Genomic DNA, 22,638 nt, shown 5'->3' with positions numbered 1-22,638 from the left:
GAAAATGAAGAGCTTACTCATCGTAAGAAAATTCTCATACCACAGAATGCAACTTCAGAAGTCACGTCATGTAATTTATTGTATTGTATTGTATTTGTAATGTATTCTTTCGTTTTCAAGCATTAAACGAATGAATCGCATCCCGCCCAGCCTAGAGCAAAATGACGGCCGGGCGGAGGCTCTCCCATTGTAACTGTCCGTCATTGGACGTCCAGCAGAACAAGCCACTAGTGGGCCCCACAGGGAGCGCACAGCGTGGAGATTTGTAGTGCGGTGTGTTGCATCTCCGATCACGGTAAAGAGCCTATGTTGTAGGCACTTTACCATGTGTCCAATCCCTGCTGATCACAGAGTTACCAGGAAGTGCCGGTTATCAGCATTCCTCTATTCACTGCTGCCAGGGTGCGACTAGAGGAGAGCCGATAAGGGGGGGGGTCTGCACTGATAATCAGTGTAATGATTATCAGTAGAGCCCCATCAGCAATGCCCACCAGTGCCCATCAGTGCCACCTATTAGTGCCCATCGGTGCTGCATATCAGTGCCCATCAGTGCCACCTATCAGTGCCCATTAGTGCCACCTATCAGTGCCCATCATTGCTGCATATTAGTGCCCATAGGTACCGCCTATCAGTGCCCATCAGTGCTGCATATCAGTGCTGCCTATCTGTGCCCATCAGTGCTGCATATCAGTGCTGCCTAGCAGTTCCCATCAGTGCTGCTATCCATCAGTGCTGCATATCAGTGCCGCCTATCAGTGCCCATCAGTGCTGCCTATCAGTGCCACCTATCAGTGCCCATCATTGCTGCATATTAGTGCCCATAGGTAACGCCTATCAGTGCACATCAGTGCTGCATATCAGTGCTGCATATCAGTGCCGCCTAGCAGTGCCCATCAGTGCTGCGATCCATCAGTGCTGCATATCAGTGCCGCCTATCAGTGCCCATCAGTGCTGCCTATCAGTGCCACCTGTCAGTGCCCATTTGTGCTGCCTAGAAGTGCCCATCAGTGCTGCATATCAGTGCCCATAAGTACCACCTATCAGTGCCCATCAGTGCTGCATATCAGTGCTGCCTATCAGTGCCACCTGTCAGTGCCCATCAGTGCTGCATATCAGTGCTGCCTATCAGTGCCCATCAGTGCTGCATATCAGTGCCGCCTATCAGTGCCCATCAGTGCTGCATATCAGTGCCGCCTAGCAGTGCCCATCAGTGCTGCATATCTGTGCCCATCAGTGCTGCATATCAGTGCCGCCTATCAGTGCTGCATATCAGTGCCGCCTATCAGTGCTGCATATCAATGCTGCCTACCATTGCCCATCAGTGCCGGCTGTCAGTTCCCATCAGTACCACCTATCAGTGCCCATCAGTGCAGCCTCATCAGTGCCCATCAGTGCAGCCTCATCAGTGCCCATCAGTGCAGCCTCATCAGTGGCCATCAATGAAGGAGATAACTTACTTATTTACAAAATGTTATAATAGAAACAAAGAAAAACTTTATTTTTTTTCAAAATGTTCGTCTTTTTTTATTTACTTAACTAAAAATAAAACCCCCAGTGGTGATCAAATACCACCAAAAGAAAGTTCTATTTGTGTGAACAAAATACTAAAAATGTGATATGTGTACAGTGTTGTATGACCGCGCAATTGTCATTCAAAGTGTGACGGCGCTGAAAGATGAAAATTGGCCTGGGCAGGAAGGGGGTAAAAGTGCTTGGTATTGAAGTGGTTAAACAAAAAATCGGGCTCGGTGTTCACTTACGATAAAAAAATTTCTATCCTGCACCTTCGGTTTTTGTCGTTCAAAAAGTAAGAATCAGCTAGCGAAAGCACTAAACTAACGATCAGATAATCGGACGATTGTTTGTCGCACAAAATGTTTTTTCCGATCTTCTTGTGTACGGGCCTTAATCTGGTTTAAGAGTTCAGCTACCCTGCCTTAAAGTGGAACTTCAACCAAAAGGGGAACTTCCGCGTGTTTGCATCCCCCTCCCCTCCCCCACTGCCACATTTGGCACTTTTTTTTGGGGGGGGTACCTGTTTTTCACCCGCTCCCACTTCCGGTCAGATCGACGCAGCGATCTGGGACAGAAGTTCAGCTCCCCCCCCCCCCTTACCCCTGCAGTCTTCTGGGACGCATCACAGGTCCCAGAAGACTACGGGACTAGTCACAAGGTGCAGAGCAACACGCGAATGCGCAGTAGTAAACCGTCTGTGAAGCTGCAAGGCTATACTGCTGGCTTCCATTACTTGAGATGCCGGTGAAGGCACCTGAAGCCGATTGAAGAATCGGCTTGGGAGAGGACATCGCTGGATCCCTGGACAGGAAAGTGTCCTTATATTAAAAGTCAGCAGCTACAGTATTTGTAGCTGCTGAATTTAAATTTTTGGGGGGAGAGCCTAGAGCTCCTCTTTAAGTAGGAAAGACTTGTTAAAGCTGAAGTTTAGTATCAGGGGACCAATACTAGTACAGCTAATGCTCATTCTCATGCAGCTAATGCTCATTCTCGTGCAGCCAATGCTCATTCTCGTGCGGCTAATGCTCATTCTCCTGCGGCTAATGCTCATTCTCGTGCGGCTAATGCTCATTCTCGTGCGGCTAATGCTCATTCTCGTACGGCTAATGCTCATTCTCGTGCGGCTAGCTCATTCTCGCGCGGTTAATGCTCATTCTCGTGCGACTAATGCTCATTCTCGTACGGCTAATGCTCATTCTCGTGCGGCTAATGCTCATTCTCGTGCGGCTAATGCTCATTCTCGTGCGGCTAGCTCATTCTCACGCGGCTAATGCTCATTCTCGTACGGCTAATGCTCATTCTCGTGCGGCTAATGCACATTCTCATGCGGCTAATTCTCATTCTCATGCTGCTAATGTGCATTCACATATGGCTAATGCTCATTCTCATGCGGTTAATGCTCATTCTCGTGCAGCTAATGCGCATTCTAGTACAGCTAATGCTCATTCTCATGCAGCTAATGCTCATTCTGGTGCAGCCAATGCTCATTCTGGTGCAGCCAATGCTCATTCTCGTGCAGCTAATGCTCATTCTCGTGCAGCCAATGCTCATTCTCGTACGGCCAATGCTCATTCTCGTACAGCCAATGCTCATTCTCGTGCGGCTAATGCTCATTCTCGTGCGGCTAATGCTCATTCTCATGCGGCTAATGCTCATTCTCGTGCGGCTAATGCACATTCTCGTGCTGCTAATGCGCATTCACATATGGCTAATGCTCATTCTCATGCGGCTGATGCTCATTCTCGTGCAGCTAATGCTCATTCACTTGCAGCTAATGCTCATTCTCGTGCGGCTAATGCTCATTCTCATACTGGCAATGCTCATTCTCATGCGGTTAATGCTCATTCTCGTGCAGCTAATGCTCATTCTAGTACAGCTAATGCGCATTCTCATGCGGCTAATGCTTATTATGTTCCAGCATACAGACGAGCTCAGGCCAGTAACCAGCATACACTGACATATCAGCCAGGGCCGTCTTTGAAGGAAGGGCAAATGGGGCAGCTGCCCTGGGCCCTGTCATTGTTGAGGGGCCCATAGCAGCTGCCCTGATGCTTGCCAACTATCCCAGTTAAAATTCCCTCGTCCATTAAGGATTTAGTCCCGTGCTGTGTCCTGATATCTCAGTGTGTTCTCATACCAATGTTTCCCAGCTCTGCCCTATTGTTGTGTACAGATGACTCACCTGCAGACCCTGTGTTTACATGTAAATAACCGGCATTCATATGTAAATAGCAGCGGACCGGCGGCATTCATATGTAAATAGAGGCGTTATTCATATGTATATCATCAGTCTAGCTGCTATTTGTTGTATGTCTCAGAGCAGGTTGAAAGACGGTCCTAATATCAGCGCATCTGTGTGCGTCTACATGTGTCCAATCCCAGGAATGGCGCCAAGGTGCCTATTTAACTAGTTACGGACCGTTCCCACCGCAGTTGTACTGCAGCAGGTTGGCTCCCCTGCACAAATCGCCATCATTTGTGGGCACGCCCATTCGCGAGTGGGGAAGCCAACCAGAGACAGGCAGAACAGGGATCTGTCAGTGTAAACAGAGAGATCCCCGTTCTGTCAGGGGAAGAGAGAGAGCTTGTCTGTTCCTAGTGATTAGGAACAACGATCTCTCTCCTCCTCCAGTCAGTCCCCTCTCCCCATGAAGTTAGAAACACCTCCCAGGGAACACATTTAACCCCTTGATCGCCCCCTAGTGTTAACCCCTTCCCTGCCAGTGACATTTATACAGTAATCAGTGGCTGTTTATAGCACTGATTGCTGTATAAATGTCAATGGTCCTAAAAAAACTGTCAAAAGTGTCCGATCTGTCCGCCGCAGTGTTGCAGCCCCGCTAAAAATCGCAGATCACCGCCATTACTAGTAAAAAAAAAAAAAATGTCATAAATATATCCCCTATTTTGTAGACGCAATAACTTTTGCGCAAACCAATCAATATACGCTTATTGCGATTTTTTTTATCAAAAATATGTAGAAGAATACATAAACTGATGGATAAACTTTTGGACATTTATTATAGCAAAAAGTAAATAATATTGTTTTGATTTTTTTTCAAAATCATTGCTCTTTTTTTGTTTATAGTGCAAAAAAATAAAAACCGCAGAGATGATCAAGTACCACCAAAAGAAAGCTCTATTTGTGGGGGGGGGGGGCATCAATTTTGTTTTTGGTACAGCGTCGCACAACTGCGCAATTGTCAGTTAAAGTGATGCAGTGCCGCTATCGCAAAAAATGGCCTGGTCATTACAGCAGGCCATGATGTTTGCTCATTGCTGGATGTTCTTCAGCTACCCGTGACCTGTGTTCCTGCTGTTGCTTTCTGATCTCCCATTGCTGACCTGGCCTGCTCCTGACCTTGCTTTGCAGATTGTGGATTCTGACCTCGACTTGCCTCTGGACCATGCTCTAGTCTACTGTCTTCCTGGCAATGACTCTGGCTTGGCTTCTGACTACGTACTTACTGTCCATCCGTGCTGACTCTGGCTTGCCATCCTTGATCCTAACGGGTACCTGCATCCACTTCTGATTGTGTGCCCTCGCAGTCTTTGTTCTCTTCGGGTGTACCTGCACTGTGCTGCTGACTGCTGTCCAAAGGCCACCACAGCCTGCTACCTGATGACTGGCGCCCGTGCTTCTTTGTGATCTGTGCCCCTGTTCTACACTCAGGCCTACTCAGACCAGAGCCGCAAAGTGAAGCCCTCTCGTCACTTCTGCCTCCAACCAAGGTAGGTGACACTTAGGTAGGGCAAGCTTGGACCAATGTACAGTAAGTATGTATATACTGTACATACCATACCTGTGGGAACCCTGTGGAAGCTGGAAATCACTGTAGTAACCACTGCTACTACATTGACCCCCACTAGATTCCAGGCCCAAGCTGGACCAAGGTAACTACGTAAAAACTGCCATACCTAAACTTCAGCTTTGAATTTAGTTATGCTTGGTTGTAGTCCACCCTGCCTTGTTTGATAGGCATGCAGGATGTGCTGCTTGTTTAATAAAGTTCCTGAAGAAAGTGACTCCAGTGTATGGCCCTTTATATGTTCTGGTTCCATGTAAACACCAACAGCACCTGGCATGCTAACAATGGAGGGAGACCTGTTTGGAGCTTGGGACCAGTTCAGCAATGTCTAACTGCAAGGCTGTTTGATATTTCAGCTTCTTGTGGGTCTTCCTGAAGCTCTGGTTATTGTTTCCTTTTGCCTTCTGCTGAGTGTCCCTGGTAATAGTGGAGGAGGCTACAGTGACCTGAGTTATGACTCTTTATGTCTCCCTGGCCAATCACCAAGTGGTTTATTGCCAGTGGTGCAGGCTGGTAGAAGGTATAAATATTTGCCCGTGACCTTAGGAAGGCATCTTACCCTGGGCTTCCTCCGTGTAGGAGGGATGCACTGGTATGTCTGATCCACTTGGACCTGCAGCCTACACAATGTGACCATGTGTTTAGAAAGAGCCCTGGAATTGAAGCCTAGAATGTTGAGTAAGGGTATCCAAGCACCATGGAGAAACCTCAGTCTAAGTGGGGTACTGAGTAACGCGTGGTCCTCAACTAAAGTATGGTGACCTCTCCCCAAGGAATCAGTAGCTGGACCATCCAGTACTTTGAAACCAGGACCTGGATTCGTAGGTTGCCGGGTTGGCCTCAAGGTTCTCCTCCGGTGAAGGCTGTAGGTACTTTTTGTTCTTGTTCTAGAGTCTGCCATGTTCATGAGTGTCCTGTGCCCTAACCCTCTCATCCAGGTGTTTTAGAAGAGCTAATAAACTCCATGTTTGCTCTAAAAAGTGACTGACACCAATCTGTACACACCACTCCATTATTGTTAAGGGTCTGACCCTGAAGTGGACCCTGGAGATTCCTCATCTGCCTGTTGAGTGAAGGGGGCGCTACAAGAGTAGTAACTGAACACTGAAACAGATGAACATGCGATTCATGTGACTTACTCCATAGGAAGCCACATGCTCACTCTGTATAGTGATCAATTGTTATTCCCAGCAAATGTAGTAGTGTGATTACATTGTTAGAGGTCTCTTATGTAGCTCTAGCCTACTGAGGTGACAGCCAGCACGTGAGTAAATATCTCCATAAAAAGAGATTATCAAATCCCTTGTGTAGCTTATCCCTGAATGGCTTTAGCCTTTGCTCATAAGTGATAAGACTGCATTGTAGATCCCGGTTCCTTCAACAAGAATTAAAAAGCAACATCAGCTAAATAGGAAGAACTTGTGTATAGGAATTAAGTCTTCTGATTCCATTGCTATTTCTACAGCATACGAGGGTGAAGACTCTTTTTATTTTGCCGGCAGTTCTGTAGACTTTGGTCACTGCCCCGCCTTCTGCACAATTCTTGGTCTACTGATAACCATTATGGCATTGGTGACCTCCAGCATGGTCTTCTGCTGTGCACATAAATACATCTATGTAAATCATTTTCCTGTCCATTAGCTTACAAAGCAAACTTTTGTCTGGATTTGGCCAACTTATTATCAGGAAAGGTACTTGGTGGGTACATAAGACCAGTGGTCTCCATACTGCGGCCCTTTACTTGCCTTGGGGCACTATTCCCACCATTGTCACCGATGACAAGGCACCATTTCTTCCACTGATACCAAAGATAAGACACTATTCTTTCCACTGAAACCAATGATGGGGCACTATTCCTTCCACTGACACCAACAATGGGGCACTATTCCTCCCATTTATACAAATGATGGGGCACTGTTCCCCCCACTGATACCAACAATGGGGCACCATTTCTTCCAATGACACCCAGTAGGGTAATATTCCTTCCACTGACACCAACAATGGGGCATTATTCCTCCCACTGATACCAACAAGGGGGCTTTGTTCCTCCCACTTACACCAATGATGGGGCACTCTTCCTCTCACTAATCCTAAAGATAGGGCACTATTCCTCCCACTAATCCCAATGATGGGACACTATTCCTCCCACTGATAACAACAAGTTGGCTTTATTCCTCCCACTTACAACAACAATGGGGTACTCTTCCTCTCACTGATCCCAACGATGGGGCACTATTCCTCAAACTGATACCAACAAGGGGGTGTTTTTTTTTCCTCCCACTTACACCAATGATGGGGAACTATTCCTCCCGCTGATCCTAACGATGGGGCACCATTTCTTCCAATGACACCAACAATGGGGCATTATTTCTTCCACTGATACCAACAAGTTGGCTTTATTCCTCCCACTTACAACAACGATGGGGCACTTTTCTTCTCACTAATACCAATGACGGCACACTATTCCTCCTTAACCCAATACCCAGACCTCTCCCCCACCCTCTAACCCAATACCTTGACCTCCACCCCCGTCCCCTCAACCCAATATCCCAACACCCCATCCCCGTAACCTAATACTCTAACCCCTATCCCCTCATCCGTTAACCGAATACCCAGACCCCTCCCCTACCCTCTAACCCAATACCTTGACCTCCACCCCATTCCCTCAACCCAATATCCCAACACCCCATCCCCCTAACCTAATACTCCAACCCCTATCCCCTCATCCGTTAACCGAATACCCAGACCCCTCCCCTACCCTCTAACCCAATACCTTGACCTCCATCCCCGTCCCCTCAACCGAATATTTCAAACCCTATCCCCCTAACCTAACACCCCAACCCCTATCCCCTATTCCCTCAACCCTTAACCCAATACCTAGACCCCTCCCCTACCCTCTAACCCAATACCTTTACCTCCACCCGTCAACCCAATATCCCAACACCCTATCCCCCTAACCTAATACCCCAACCCCTATCCCCTCATCCGTTAACCGAATACCCAGACCCCTCCCCCACCCTCTAACGCAGTACCTTGACCTCCATCCCCCTCCCCTCAACTCAATATCCCAACACCCTATCCCCCTAACCCAATACCCAAACCCCTATCCCCTATTCCCTCGTCCCTTAACCCAATACCCAGATCTCTCCCCTACCCTCTAACCCAATACCTTGACCTCCACCCCGTCCCCTCAACCCAATATCCCAACACCCCATCCCCCTAACCTAATATTCCTTCGCTGAACATTCATTACTTCTTGACCGCTGAATCTGTGTACTGATTGAGGTTTTTTTTTCTCTCCACTCGAAATGAAATAAAAATTCTTTGCAAACGAAAAATGTAAAGAATACTCGGGAGAGCGAGAGACACTTTGTATATAGAGTGTTTGTGTTGTTTTGTTATATTTTATGTTGTTGGTGTCATTAGCACAAGAGACTGAAAAGTTCTGCAGAGTTGCAGCAGGTAAGGTGTTAAACGGTATCTAACAAGTTGACTATTTAGGCAGCAGAAGTTCACGCTCTGTGAGCCCCTATGACACCCCCCCCCCTTTTTTTTTTGAAAGTTTCGACCACAGCGAGAAGAGCGCGGTGCCCGGTGCGGGACTTACTTGGTTGTTGCTTGTACAGGTTTCCCCGGCTCCCTCCTGTCATCTCTGCTCAGGTGACACCTACAACTCCTCCATCGCCGTCAGCAGCCCGTCCACTTTATTCTTCTCCCGTCCGCAGGAGAAACACAAAAACAACAAAAACAACAACAACAAAAAAGCCTAAAAAAGTACAAAAAGTAGAGATGAAGGCGAGAGAGTGCGAAGAGAGTTCCAGCAATGGGGAAGAATGCAGCGAGTGGAGAAGGAGGTGGTTTGGAGACGAGGAAGTGTCAGAGGCACATTGGTGTGCCGTGGTTATATAGGGAGCGCAGTCCTTCCTGTTATATCTCTTTACACATGTGTGCAGTGACGCAACCACCGCATAGCTAATGAGCTCTTAAAGGCGCAGGCACCCTTCTTGGGTCATGGATACACCACCACTGCTGACCTCTCCTACTGAAAATCCAAGTTGACTGGCTGCCTTCTTCATTCATTGGATTCAATTCATTTTGAATCATAGGTTTGGAGCAAGCACGGAGACCGGGGGGAGGGGGGTCCTGGCTAGACATATGCACTGCCGAAAAATGTGTTCGTTTTCGTTTCATTTGTTTATTTTTTTTCGTTTTTCGTGGCATTCGTTATGATCGCAGTTCAGAAATTCGGAAATTCGAAAATTCGAAAATCCGAAAAATAAGAAAGAAAATCTGAAAATTCGAAAGAATAACTAACTAAAAATAACGAACTATTAAATTCTAGGTATTGGAATTTCCTTTCAAATTTGGCTGTTACTGAACTTAACGAATAAAAATTTAACCCGAAGTTACTAATTATCCGAAATAATAACGAATGCCGCATCTAAACAAGTGGAACGGAACAAATTAATAATAATAATTATTATTATTATACACAATTTATATAGCGCCCAAAGTTTACGCAGCGCTTTACAATGTAGAGGGGGGGACAGCGCAATTACAGTTCAATACAGAAGAGGGCCCGGCTCATAGAGCTTACATTCTAAAGGGAGGGGGTGGTGGTACAAAAGGTAATAGAATTAATAATAATAATAATAAAAATATTAATAATAATAAAAAGTTTTTATTATTATTTATTATTATTAATTAGTTCCGTTCCATTCGTTTAGATGCGGCATACGTTACTTCGGATAATTCGTAACTTCGGATAAATACATATTCGTTATGTTCACTAACAGCCAAGTTTGAAAGGTAATAGAATTAATAATACATAGTAATAATAATAATAAAAAGGTTTTATTATTATTTTTTATTATTATTATTATTATTATTATTATGTATTATTATTATTAATTCGTTCCGTTCCATTCTTTTAGATGCGGCATTCGTTATTTCGGATAATTCGTAACTTCGGATAAATTCGTATTCGTTACGTTCACTAACAGCCAAGGAAAGGACATCCCAATACCTATCATTTAATAGTTAGTAATAGTTAAGTTATTATTAGTTAGTAATTATTTCAGATTTTCGAACTTTCGGATTTTTGAATTTCGAATTTTCGAATTTACAAATTTACAAATTTACGAATTTTCGAATTTATGAATATTCGGAAAAATTTGTTAAACGGGTTTCTCGTTACAAAACAACAAACATGTCGCAAATTCGGAACAAAAGGAATTGCACATGTCTAGTTCTTGCTTCACTTTCCGCATGCTTGTTCCAGGTCTGTGACTTGAAAAAGTCCTAAAGACCAACTTAAAGTGTTACTAAACCCAGGAGCCTGCAGTCACTAGATCTGATCTCCCACAGTACACAGAACATGGAAATGCAATTATTTGAGTAAATATAAACTGCTAAATACCTTTTCTCATCAGCAGTATATAACAGTCTTGTGACTCCTATCAGCGTCTGGTTAAAGCTTGTAGGAGGAGTTTTCATTCTACTCTCACTTTCCTATGAGGCTGCAGAACCCCTGACCCTCTGTCTGGACAGTGCTGATTGGCCCTGTGCTGATCACATGCACCCCCCCCCCCCCCCAAAAAAAAAAAAAACTCTAGCAACACACACCAAACTGAGCATGTGCAGAGTGTCCCCAAGGCTCTGTACTACCAGGAGATGGATTGGGGACAGTGGAAGAAGGGGAGGATCAAGACAGGATCAAGCAGCCTTTTTACACAATGCGGAGGATTAACCCCTTAGGTTCCACAGTGGGTATAACAAGCAATGCTATTCTGCATCTACAGACTGATTTTACTGTTGTGGGTTTAATAACACTTTAACCACTTTAAGACCAGCCGCCGCAGTCGTACTGGGACAGGTTTGCTCTCCGGGGCGAATCGCCATCATTGTACGTCAGCCGCTTTAAGAGCTCTAGGGGGGCGGCGCGATGCCGGAGCCACAATGTCAGCCAATGGCCACCCGCGATCGCTCCTGAGAGGGACAGAACGATGATCTGCAAATGTAAACTAAGATATCCCCGTTCTGTCAGGGGAGTAGAGAGAGATCTGTTGTTCCTAGTGATCAGGAACAGCGATCTGTCTCCTCCTCTAGTCAGTCCCCTCCCCCCACAGTTAGAAACTCCTCCCTAGGGACACACTTAACCCCTTGATCGCCCCCCCCCCCCCCCTAGTGTTAACCCCTTACCTGCCAGTGTCATTCATACAGTAATCAGTGCATTTTTTTTAGCTCTGATCGCTGTATAAATGTCAACGGTTCCAAAAATGTGTCAAAGTGTCCGATATGTCCGCCGCAATGTCGCAGTCCCGCTAAAAAACGCAGATCGCTGCCATTACTAGTAAAAAATAAATAATAATAATAAAAATGTCATAACTCTATCCCCTATTTTTTAGACACTATAACTTTTGCGCAAACCTTCAAAAAAAAAAAAAAAAAATATTTAATTACTTTTTTATATAAAACCTATCCAATAAAAAAAAAATGTTTTCAGAAATTTTGGTCAAAATGCATAAAGCTACATGTGTTTGATTAAAAAAAAAATCCTAATAATTGTACAGTATATTATATTGATTGGTTTGTGTGAAAGTTATTGAGGTTGATTTACTAAAGGCAAATAGACTGTGTACTTTGCAAAGTGCAGTTGCTCCAGAGCTTAGTAAATGGGGGAAGCTCTGCTGACTTCCATCAGCCAATCATGAGCACGCAAAATACAGCTTTTTTTTTTCATTTTCCTGTGATTTGGGTATTCTTTGCAAAGTGAATCTTCCCCTCATTTACTAAGCTCTTGAGTAACTGCACTTTGCAAAGTGCACAGTCTGTTTGCCTTTAGTAAATCAACTCCAGAGTGTCTACAAACTATGGGATACACACTATATTACCAAAAGTACTGGGACACCTACCTTTACACACACATGAACTTTGATGGCATCCCAGTCTTAGTCCGTAGGGTTCAATATTGAGTTGGCCCACCTGCTGGTGGCACTGTCTGATCTCTGGGCCGCAGTACTGGTGTCCACCAGCGGGTGTCTCCAAGTAATCTTTAGCCGACATCATCTCCTGCAATCAGGCGTCACCTGAGACTAATGGCAAGAGAAACTATTTATACCCGGCAAGCACTCACACACTTGCCTTGATATTGTCCTTGAGCCGTGACCCTGATCCTATATTTGTACCTGTTCCTGTCCCTCCTGTTATCCTGCACCCCTGCCCTGCAGCCTGATCCCTTCCACCTCCTCCCTGTCCTGTCTTGCCCCCATCTGCTGATCTCCCGTTTATGACCCTGGCCTGGCTGGTATTCCCTTTTGCTGTATATACTTGTTTAGATTGTTGTTCTTTGTGGGTCACTGTTTGGTTGTTAATTTGTTTTACACTGTTAGGTATTGATGGTGCGTTTATATTTGTGTTCACTTATCTTAATAAATTACATTACTTTTTTACCTACATATGTTTTGGTTCACTCTGTTGCAGTCCACACTGTTCTGGTCACACCTGTTTATGACACCATCAGTTCCACCTATCAGTGCCCATCAGTGCAGCCTCATCAGTGCCCATCAATGCCCATCAGTGCCGCCTCATCAGTGCAGCCTCATCAGTGCCCATCAGTGCAGCCTATCAGTGCCCATCAATGCCCATCAGTGCCGCCTCATCAGTGCAGCCTCATCAGTGCCCATCAGTGTAGCCTCATCAGCGCACATCAGTGCAGCCTCGTCAGTGCCCATTAGTGCAGCCTATCAGTGCCCATCAATGCCCATCAGTGCCATTTCATCAGTGCAGCCTCATCAGAGCACATCAGTGCAGCCTCTACAGTGCCCATCTGTGCAGCCTCATCAGAGCACATCAGTGCAGCCTCATCAGTGCCCATCTGTGCAGCCTCATCAGAGCACATCAGTGCAGCTTCATCAGCGCACATCAGTGCCTATCAGTGCAGCCTCATCAGTGTAGCCTCATCAGTGCTCATCAGTGCAGCCTCATCAGTGCCCATCAATGCAGCCTCATCAGCGCACATCAGTGCCCATCAGTGCATTCTCATCAGTGCCCATCAGTGCAGCCTCACCAGCACACATCAGTGCAGCCTCATCAGCGCACATCAGTTCAGCCTCATCAGTGCCCATCAGTGTAGCCTCATCAGCGCACATCAGTGCAGCCTCATCAGTACCGTCAGTGCAGCCTCATCAGTGCCCATCAGTTGAAAAAAAAATTTTTTTAAACTTTTTTGTTTTCTTTTAAATTCAGCCTTTTTTTGTTTATTTTTGCAAAAAAGAAAAATACCACCAAAATAAAGCTCTATTTGTGCGAAAAAAATGATAAAAATGTTATATGTGTACAGCGTTACATGATTGCGCAATTGTCATTCAAAGTGTGACGCTGAAAGCTAAAAATTGGCCTGGGCAGGATGGGGGTAAAAGAAAAAAAAAAAAAATACATAACGTTTCCTTTTAGGAAAATCTGGGGGGGGGGGTGTTGTGTCGCATTCAGCCGGTACAACCTGTTTAATCAGTACAAGGTTTGTAGAAAGTCCTGCTTTGGTGACAACATATTACTGTAGTTCAGTTCATCTTCCAGGAACACCGATGTAGTCAGAGCCAAATATAGATACAATGTAGCCCATGGCACCCTCATATATATATATACAAGCTCCGCCCCCTGTGTTAAAGGGTATGTACATCCTAACAATTACCTTTCTTTATTTGCTCCCTTTTGATCTGGTAAATATACCATTGAAATTGTTATATCTGTTCCATAAGTGCAAAAAAAGTACCTGTTGATCCTGCCAGAAATTCAGTGAGCCCTTCTGAAATCTCAAGCAGTGTTATCAGCCCTGCTCAGTTTTCACATATGAAGTGGAGACCATCTACCCCCCCCCCCCCCTATGTTTTGGAGAAGAGGAGGTGGTGGGGGGTTATGTATTGTTTCAAATGTCGCTTTATGCGTTGACATACCTACTTAGATCCGGTCTATCCGGACAGTAATGTCACCTGCTGACTTGGCACCATCCACAGGCAGCTTAACTCTTCATTAAGACACTAGATGCCAGCATAGTACAAAAAAAAAAAGAGGGAACTTAGGCTGCATTCACACGCTGAGCGTTTTGTAGCTTGAAGCTCCACAACGCTGGAGGAGACAAAATCAATGATTCCCTATGGAGACGGTTCACATCTCCACTCCGAAACGCCTGAAGCCAAACCAGTGCTGGAGCTTTTTTTGTCGCTCAAATCGGGCAGATTTGGGCGTTTTTGGCGCGTTTTTGTATTCCCATAGAAATAAATGGAAACGCCTTTTTGCGTGATTTTCTGCTCAAATGAAAAAAGTAAAAAAATAAAATAGTAATAATATATGAATAAATAAATGTTAAATAAATACACAAATAACTAAAAAACATCATAAATAGGTAAAATAAATGAATAATAGGTAATAATAGAATAATAAATAATAATTAACCATATTAAATATATTATTATTATTATTATTATTATTATTATTAATAATAATAATAACAATAATATAACAAAAAACACCCAGACACGAACAAAAAAACACATTATTAATGATAATAATAATAATTTATTTTGTGTTAGGGTTAGGATATGTAAAATAGATTAATAAATAATAATTAACCTTATAATATATTAAATACATTATTATTATTATTATTATTATTAATAATAATAATAATAAAATAACAATAAACACCCAGACTCGAACAAACAAATACAATATTAATGATAATAATAATAATTTTGTGTTAGGGTTAGGATATGTAATAATAGATTAATAAATAATAATTAACCTTATAAAATATTAAATACATTATTATTATTATTATTATTATTAATAATAATAATAATAATAATAACAATAAACACCTAGACTTGAGCAAACAAATACATTATTAATGATAATAATAATAATTTATTTTGTGTGAGGGTTAGAGTGTTTAGTTATTTATTTATTTTTTAAGGGGTAAGGGTTAATTATTTATTTATTGTTACTTAGTATTAATTTATTGATTTTTTTAATGTTTTTTTTATTTATTTGACATGTATTTATTAATTATTATTATTCGTATAATAATAAATAAAATAATATAAAAAACAAATAAAATAATAATAAATAACCCTAACCCCAACTCCTAAACCTAACCCTAAACTAAACTGAACTTGAACCCCTTACTCTAACGAGAAAAACATTATAATAAATGAATAATAATAAAAGAAGAAATAAAAGCTAATGGAAAAGATTAAAAAAAGCTGGAATACCTAGCAACAAATGATGAAACAGATAACAGTTTTTCCCTATTGGCTAATAAAAAAACTGATAAATTGCCAGACCAGGTTTGCAATTACTTGTACTCTTTTCAGAATACAGTATGTGGGTCAAACCACAAGACATTTAGGTGACATTTATGCGACCGGATAAGAGACCACCTACCTGACATAAATACACAGAAGAACACAAATGTGGCCAAACATTTTATTTATAGTCATGTCTCTAATTTACAATCATGGAAGGAGCAGATTTTAGAGAGAGGAGATCATCCCGAGAGAGGAGATCATCCCGAGAGAGGAGACTATCCCGAGAGAGGAGACCATCCCGAGAGAGGAGATCATCCCGAGAGAGGAGACCATCCCGAGAGAGGAGACCATCCCGAGAGAGGAGACCACCCCGAGAGAGAAGATCATCCCGAGAGAGGAGACCATCCCAAGAGAGATCATCCTGAGAGAGGAGACCATCCCAAAAGAGGAGACCATCCCGAGAGAGGAGACCATCCCGAGAGAGGAGATCATCCCGAGAGAGGAGATGCTGCCGAGAGAGGAGACCATCCCGAGAGAGGAGATCATCCCAAGAGAGAAGATCATCCCGAGAGAGGAGACCATCCCGACAGAGGAAATCATCCCGAGAGAGGAGATCATCCCGAGAGAGGAGACCATCCCGAGAGAGGAGATGCTGCCGAGGGAGGAGACCATCCCGAGAGAGGAGACCATCCCAAGAGAGAAGATCATCCCAAGAGGAGACCATCCCAAGAGAGATCATACCGAGAGAGGAGACCATCCCGAGAGAGGAGATGATCCTGAGAGAGGAGACCATCCCGAGAGAGGAGATCATCCCGAGAGAGGAGATTATCCCGAGAGAGGAGATCCTCCCGAGTGGAGATCATCCCGAGAGAGGAGACCATCCCGAGAGAGGAGACCATCCCGAGAGAGGAGATGCTGCCGAGAGAGGAGATGCTGCCGAGAGAGGAGACCATCCCGGGAGAGGAGATCATCCCAAGAGAGAAGATCATCCTGAGAGAGGAGACCATCCCGAGAGAGGAAATCATCCCGAGAGAGGAGATCATCCCGAGAGAGGAGACCATCACAAGAGAGGAGATCATCCCGTGAGAGGAGACCATCCTAAGAGAGGAGATCATCCCGAGAGAGGCGGAGACTGTTTTTCAGCTTTAAATAAAAGAGAAGTCTATTGGATCTTTAAATGAGATACTCACATCCCAAAAGGGCTTAATTATGGGATGGATTTACTAAAACCAAATAGACTGTGCACTCTGCAAGTGCAGTTGCTCCAGGGCTTAGTACATGAAGTGAAGCTTCACTTTACCCAAGCACATGCAAGAAAAAAAAAAAAAATGTTCCTTGCACATGACTGGATGATGGGAGTTCAAAGAGCTTCTGCTCATCTACTAAACTCTGGCGCAAATTCCCTTGCAAAGTGCACAGTCTATTTGCCTTTAGTAAATCCACCCTACTGAGTGAGATATCATGAGTGCCGGGATAAGGTCATCTAAAGCCCAAGATTTCAGGCCAGTCTCCCTCCCCAACAGTCAGCCAGAGCAGAGGAAACGGTCTTCCCTTCCCAACAGTTGGCCGGAGTGGATGATATGGGGTCCTCAGCTGAAGCACTAACAGGGCAGAGTGCTGCTGGCCTTTGCACCCAACAATCAACTCCGCAGGAGCTCCAGGGAGAGAATGCAATTGGCACCTCACAACTGCAGCTTGAATGGGTGTCGGTGGATGGGACCGCGGTCTCCACTGATAGCAACCCAGCAGAAGGGCTGGCAACAGGGCAGAGTGCTGCTGGCTTCTGCCCTCAACTGACAGAAGATGGAGGTCCTATGTAAGTGGATGGGACTTCGGTCTCCACTGACACAACCCCAGAAAATAGTCCAGCACTGAGACAGGAGGATGTCAGCCATGCTTTGCAAGCACTGAGGGATTTTTATCTAGTAAAAGTGGATGGGACTTCAGTCTCCACCTGTATACCCCAGGGATGCTGGGCAGTCGCCCCAGATCCCCAACAGAATGATGGAGTGAGCTCAGCCACCCTGTCTTCTCTCCAGTGGCTGAAAGGACTCCAGGGGGAAGGACCAGTCCGCACTTCTCCCCAGCAGCGGGTATGTTCTACGAGAGGTGCAAAGGTTGATTGGGTGAGTAATGCTCTGTTTGGGGCAATGTGTTTGGGGTACTGTGTGGGTACGGGCATTGGGGGACTGGAACTACGGACTAACTTCGTAGTCAACCCGTTTGGAGTCTTCTTCTGTGTTAGTCTTCTGCCGAAAGGGGAGATGTGTGACAGGTGTCACTTTGGGCAGGGGGCTTGTGGAACCCAGCTTACCTTAGTGAGGTCTGGAAACTCCTTGTCCAGCTCCCCTCGGACCCTCCTATATGTAAGTCACCCTGTGTCTATTAGGGGCACAGGGTGACCGAGAACCCCAGGCGGGTCTGCCTAACCCAAATTCCTAGTACAACCACGACTCAGCATTTCCTGTTATCCCTGATAAAATTACTCTTATCAATACCATGCCATTGATACTGATTTAAAGCAGCTATGCAAAGTAAAGGAAAACCTGAAAACCTGGCCCGTTGGGGGTAGCTGAGGACTGAGGTTGAGAACCGCTGGTCTAGATTGACCTGTAACACGTGGATAAGCAAAATATCTTAAGACTGTATTTGCATAAGCAAAAAATAAACAATGCAATTCAAACACAACGTGTATATAATCTAAAAAGGAAAAAAAAGAAAAAAAAACTGAAAAGAGAGTAAATATATATCAACAGTCTGGTACCAGTCATGGTATTGATAAGAGCTATTTTATCTAAGGGAAGTTCCCAAAACATGACCCGTTGGGGGGGTACCTGAGGACTGAGGTTGAGAACCACAGATCTAGACCACAGACTTGTTTCCAATTTGCCCATTGAGTTCACATTGGGCAACATTATTGTGCCTTATATTTTATATCACTGTGGGGTTTTTCCCACCCTTTACATAGAATCAGCGCACCCTTATACTATCGATCGTATGTCTCTCTGTACCTGTTTTTGAATAAAGAGTCTGATGTTTTACACCCTACACCAGGGACCTGCAGTCAGGGGAGGTAGGTGAGGCAGAGCCTGTTCACCTGTCATGAACATAAAAAAAAAAAACAATCGACTTCAAGGGTCCTAGCTCAGCGACCTGGGGTCACAGAGACCCCAAATTTGGGGGGTAGGTAGCTCAAGTCCTACCCCACCACTGGGGCTCCTATGACCTATGGTTTCCGGTGATACAGGGCTCCTTGTGCAGCCTGTCAGAAGCTACATACAGAGCGACCAGTTTAAATACAAGCTGGAACACTCTACAGCAGACTGAGAGGATGTGCTCACAGTGCCTCTCCTCACTTCTTGTCAGAAGCACTGAGCTCAATGGACAGCTCGGAGTCTTGGACCAATGGTAAAGCACCATTGGTCCCAGCTGTCCAATGCTGCAGTTGAGGCACGCCTCTCACTGCAGTGTCATAGAAGGGGGCGTGTCTAAAAGACAAATGCTCCCTTCCAGCCCAGCCCTCTTATCTACAAGGGAAAAAAAACATGTGTTTATGTGTAGAAGATTTACCCACAATCCCGTTTTTCTCACAAAGTTAAGAGGGAGAATGAGAATCTGCTGTCTGCTGAAAAGCTAAATCATATATTAATATGCTCTATGTTATAAGATAATAATTTATTATTTATCTATTTACTGTGAAATTACTGGTTGGAAATTATAACTTCAATATTCAGTAATTTGTCCGTTAAGCCACCTGCTTGAGTACAGATTCTGATTACATCGTAAATTACCTTAAAAACAATATATAATAATTATTTGTATATTACTTATGGTAATTAAACCCCTTCCCACCCAGGCCAATTCTGACACTTCTCTCCTACATGTAAAAATCATACTTTTTTTGGCTAGAAAATTACTCAGAATCCCCCAAACATTTTATATATATATATATATATATTGTTTTAGCAGACACCGTAGGGAATAAAATGGTGGTCGTTCCACCCTTTTTTGTACATAGGTTGGACTTGATGGACTTGTGTCTTTTTTCAACCTCACCTACTATGTATCTATGTATGTAACTATGTTACCCGTTATTTGCGCAGCAATTTTGCAAACACGTTTTTTTTTTTTTGGAAAGAATCTTACACGAATAAAAAAAAAAAAAAAAAACCTCTAAAGTTAGTCCGATTGTTTTTGTATACTATGAAAGATGATAAAGTAAAGAAGTAAATAGATACCTAAGATGTCACGCTTTAAAATTGCGCACACTTGTGGAAAATTGCGCAAACTTCAGTACTTATAAATCTCCATAGGTGACGCTTTAAAAATTTTTTACAGGTTACATGTTTAGAGATACAGAGGAGGTCTAGCGCTAGAATTATTGCTCTCGCTCTAACGATGGCGGCGTATGGTAATCCGTGTGTATCCGGCTCTGATACTAGCCGGTGGCTCACCAGCCACTCACCTCACCGCACGTCCCTGCCCTACACTGATGCTTCAACAAGTGACTGGGTGGGCTCAGGGATCTTGGATCGTGCTGCTACCGGATAAAGGAAGCTTTTATGGCGGACAGACTCTTCTTGAGTACGGGGGTCCGTGACAGGCACCTTTTGTTTCTGTTCTCCCATGCCATTGGGGGTCTCCCTTTGGGGGAGCCCCACCTAGTACTTGGGTAGACCTTGCTTTGGTAGGTCTCCCGCAGAAAGTGGGGGCAGACCCGGTTCCGGGGTGGGTGGGCCACAAGTACACAGGGCTAAATGATGCCGGACATACTCCAGCCAGGAAATGAGGTGGAGCTCTATCTGACTTCTGACTGAGCTTCTAATGGACATGGTGAGAAGCTCACAGTGTGCGGTGAAATCAGAGGAAGCCATGTCAGTCCAGGAAAGGAGCAGGTACACCTGTACAAGACTGAAGGGAAGGCCGGAAATCAGCTGTAAAAAAAAAAAAAAGTTTGTGAAGTTCTGGAATTACCGTTGGTGTTGACTTTATCTTCGGCATTAATCTCTCTGATTTATTTTTCCTTTTCTTACTCTTCAGATCTCTCCAGCAATAGAAGGCAAACACTAGAAGAACATCTCGCCTGCCAAGTTCATCTAACATCGGAGCTGCCAAACCTCATTAAATGATATTGCAATGCCTGACAGACAAGATAATTGAATCACTTACCAAAAGCCACCGGGAAGGCCGAACCTCTACGTAACCCAACGCGACACCTGACTTTCCTCCCCGGTGGGTGGGAACAGAAAATAAACCCTCATCTCTTCCTTCAATGTGTGAATGGCGCTGGAAAACTCATACGCCCTAATGGTATACACAAATAACAATAAATCAGAAATGTAAAAAGTTCATAATTGTAGCTCAGCCATTCTCAACCAAGGTTCCGTGGAACCCTGGGGTTCCTCCAGAGGCTTCTAGAAGTTCCTTGAGCTGTGGCTGATGAACCACCTTTTTGATGGTGCCTACAGAGTTCCAGGTTCAGCATCAGTTAGCAAAGCCAGCAGCATGACACCAAATATCTTTTTCGCTGTCTTTAAGGGTGGCATTCTGAGCACCACTTTAAAGGGGGACGTTCTTCCTATTGGCCACCAGTATCAGGGGCATTGTTCCTATTGGACCCCTGATATATTGGTTTTTTGTAAGGGTTCCTCGAGACCTGAAAATAATTTTTGGAGTTCCTCTAGGGTTAAAAGGTTGAGAAAGCCTGTTGTAGCTGGATGAACTCAGTGGCAGCTTCTCATAGAGTGAAGCAAAAGGAACAGAAGAGGGCGCCAGGCTAAGTGTAGCAGATGAATAAATGGAGCTATTTAAAAGCCAATTGGCAACTTACATCAAGATCTTCATCTGTAAGTTGTCAATTGGCTTTTAAATACATCCAGTTACTCATCTGCTACACATATGCCCCAGTACACACTGGTCGGATTTTCCAACGGAAAATGTGTGATAGGACCTTGTTGTCGGAAATTCCGACCGTGTGTGGGCTCCATCACACATTTTCCATCGGATTTTCTGACACAGAAAGTTTGAGAGCAGGAGATAAAATTTTCCGACAACAAAATCAGTTGTTGGAAATTCCGCTCGTGTGTACACAAATCCGACGGACAAAGTGCCACGCATGCTCAGAATAAATAAAGAGATGAAAGCTATTGGCCACTGCCCCGTTTATAGTCCCGACGTACGTGTTTTACGTCACCGCGTTCAGAATGATCGGATTTTCCGACAACTTTGTGTGACCGTGTGTATGCAAGACAAGTTTGAGCCAACATCCGTCGGAAAAATCCTAGTATTTTGTTGTCGGAATGTCCGATCAATGTCCGATTGTGTGTACGGGGCATTATTGTTCTCCTTAGGGTTGCACCTATGCTAGTTTTTTATCAGCGACTACGTGAACCGATACTTTCGGTCAAGTACTACTTTTCAGTCAGATTTGCGTCAATACAAAAAAACTGGGGCAAATCGCACTGCAAAGAATCACATGCGATTTGAACAGGAATGCGGTGCAATTCCTGTCCAAATCGCATGTGATTTCCCCGCTTCTCCTGAGTGTGTGTATAAAAAGGGAAAAGAGCCATCCAGTAGACAGTTTAAAAAAATGTTATAACTCATACAGTACAGTACATATCTGGCCACATGCAAAATAATCTACATAGGTGTCCCGGTCCACCAATGATAGCAAATCAGGGCCACTGGAGGTGCTCACAAGCCTGAAGGAGAAGTTCTGGGACCCCGTGAGTATAGGGCGGAAGTGATGTCAGCTTGGGGGCGGACCGCCTCTACATCTCCTCCAGCCCTAGGAGCACCTCCAGCGGTCGTGATTTGCTATCATCGGCAGACCGGGACACCTATGTCGATTATTTTGTATGTGGCCAGATATTTACTGCGAGTTCTAACATCATCTGACCGGAAGTGGAAGCGGGTATATTCTAGTGAACACGGCGCACCAGTGTGAACCCAGCCTAAGGGTGCTCAATCAAAACACAGCATTAAAAACCAACAATTCATTTTAT

At 44.4% G+C, this 22,638-nt stretch overlaps 1 protein-coding gene and 1 long non-coding RNA gene across 3 annotated transcripts in view; one reads left to right on the top strand and one right to left on the bottom strand.

Moving 5' to 3' along the window:
* PLCG2 (phospholipase C gamma 2) overlaps positions 1 to 9,243 on the bottom strand; it is a 201,715-nt gene extending 192,472 nt beyond the window's left edge. The window contains exon 1 of one of the 2 annotated variants that reach the window (XM_073605904.1): positions 8,932 to 9,243. The gene's annotated coding sequence lies outside the window, so the exon portion shown is untranslated. The remainder of the gene's footprint in view (positions 1 to 8,931) is intronic. The other variant, XM_073605902.1, reaches the window with a different exon arrangement.
* Positions 1 to 20,977, top strand: part of LOC141112826 (uncharacterized) — a 71,764-nt gene extending 50,787 nt beyond the window's left edge. Inside the window, exon 2 of the long non-coding RNA XR_012236650.1 lies at positions 20,672 to 20,977. This is a non-coding gene — a long non-coding RNA (uncharacterized lncRNA). The remainder of the gene's footprint in view (positions 1 to 20,671) is intronic.
* Positions 20,978 to 22,638: the final 1,661 nt, after the last annotated feature.

Source organism: Aquarana catesbeiana, linkage group LG11 (genome assembly GCF_042186555.1).
Source record: "Aquarana catesbeiana isolate 2022-GZ linkage group LG11, ASM4218655v1, whole genome shotgun sequence".
NCBI classification, from domain to species: domain Eukaryota; kingdom Metazoa; phylum Chordata; class Amphibia; order Anura; family Ranidae; genus Aquarana; species Aquarana catesbeiana.
This window is presented reverse-complemented; position numbering and strand designations above follow the sequence as displayed.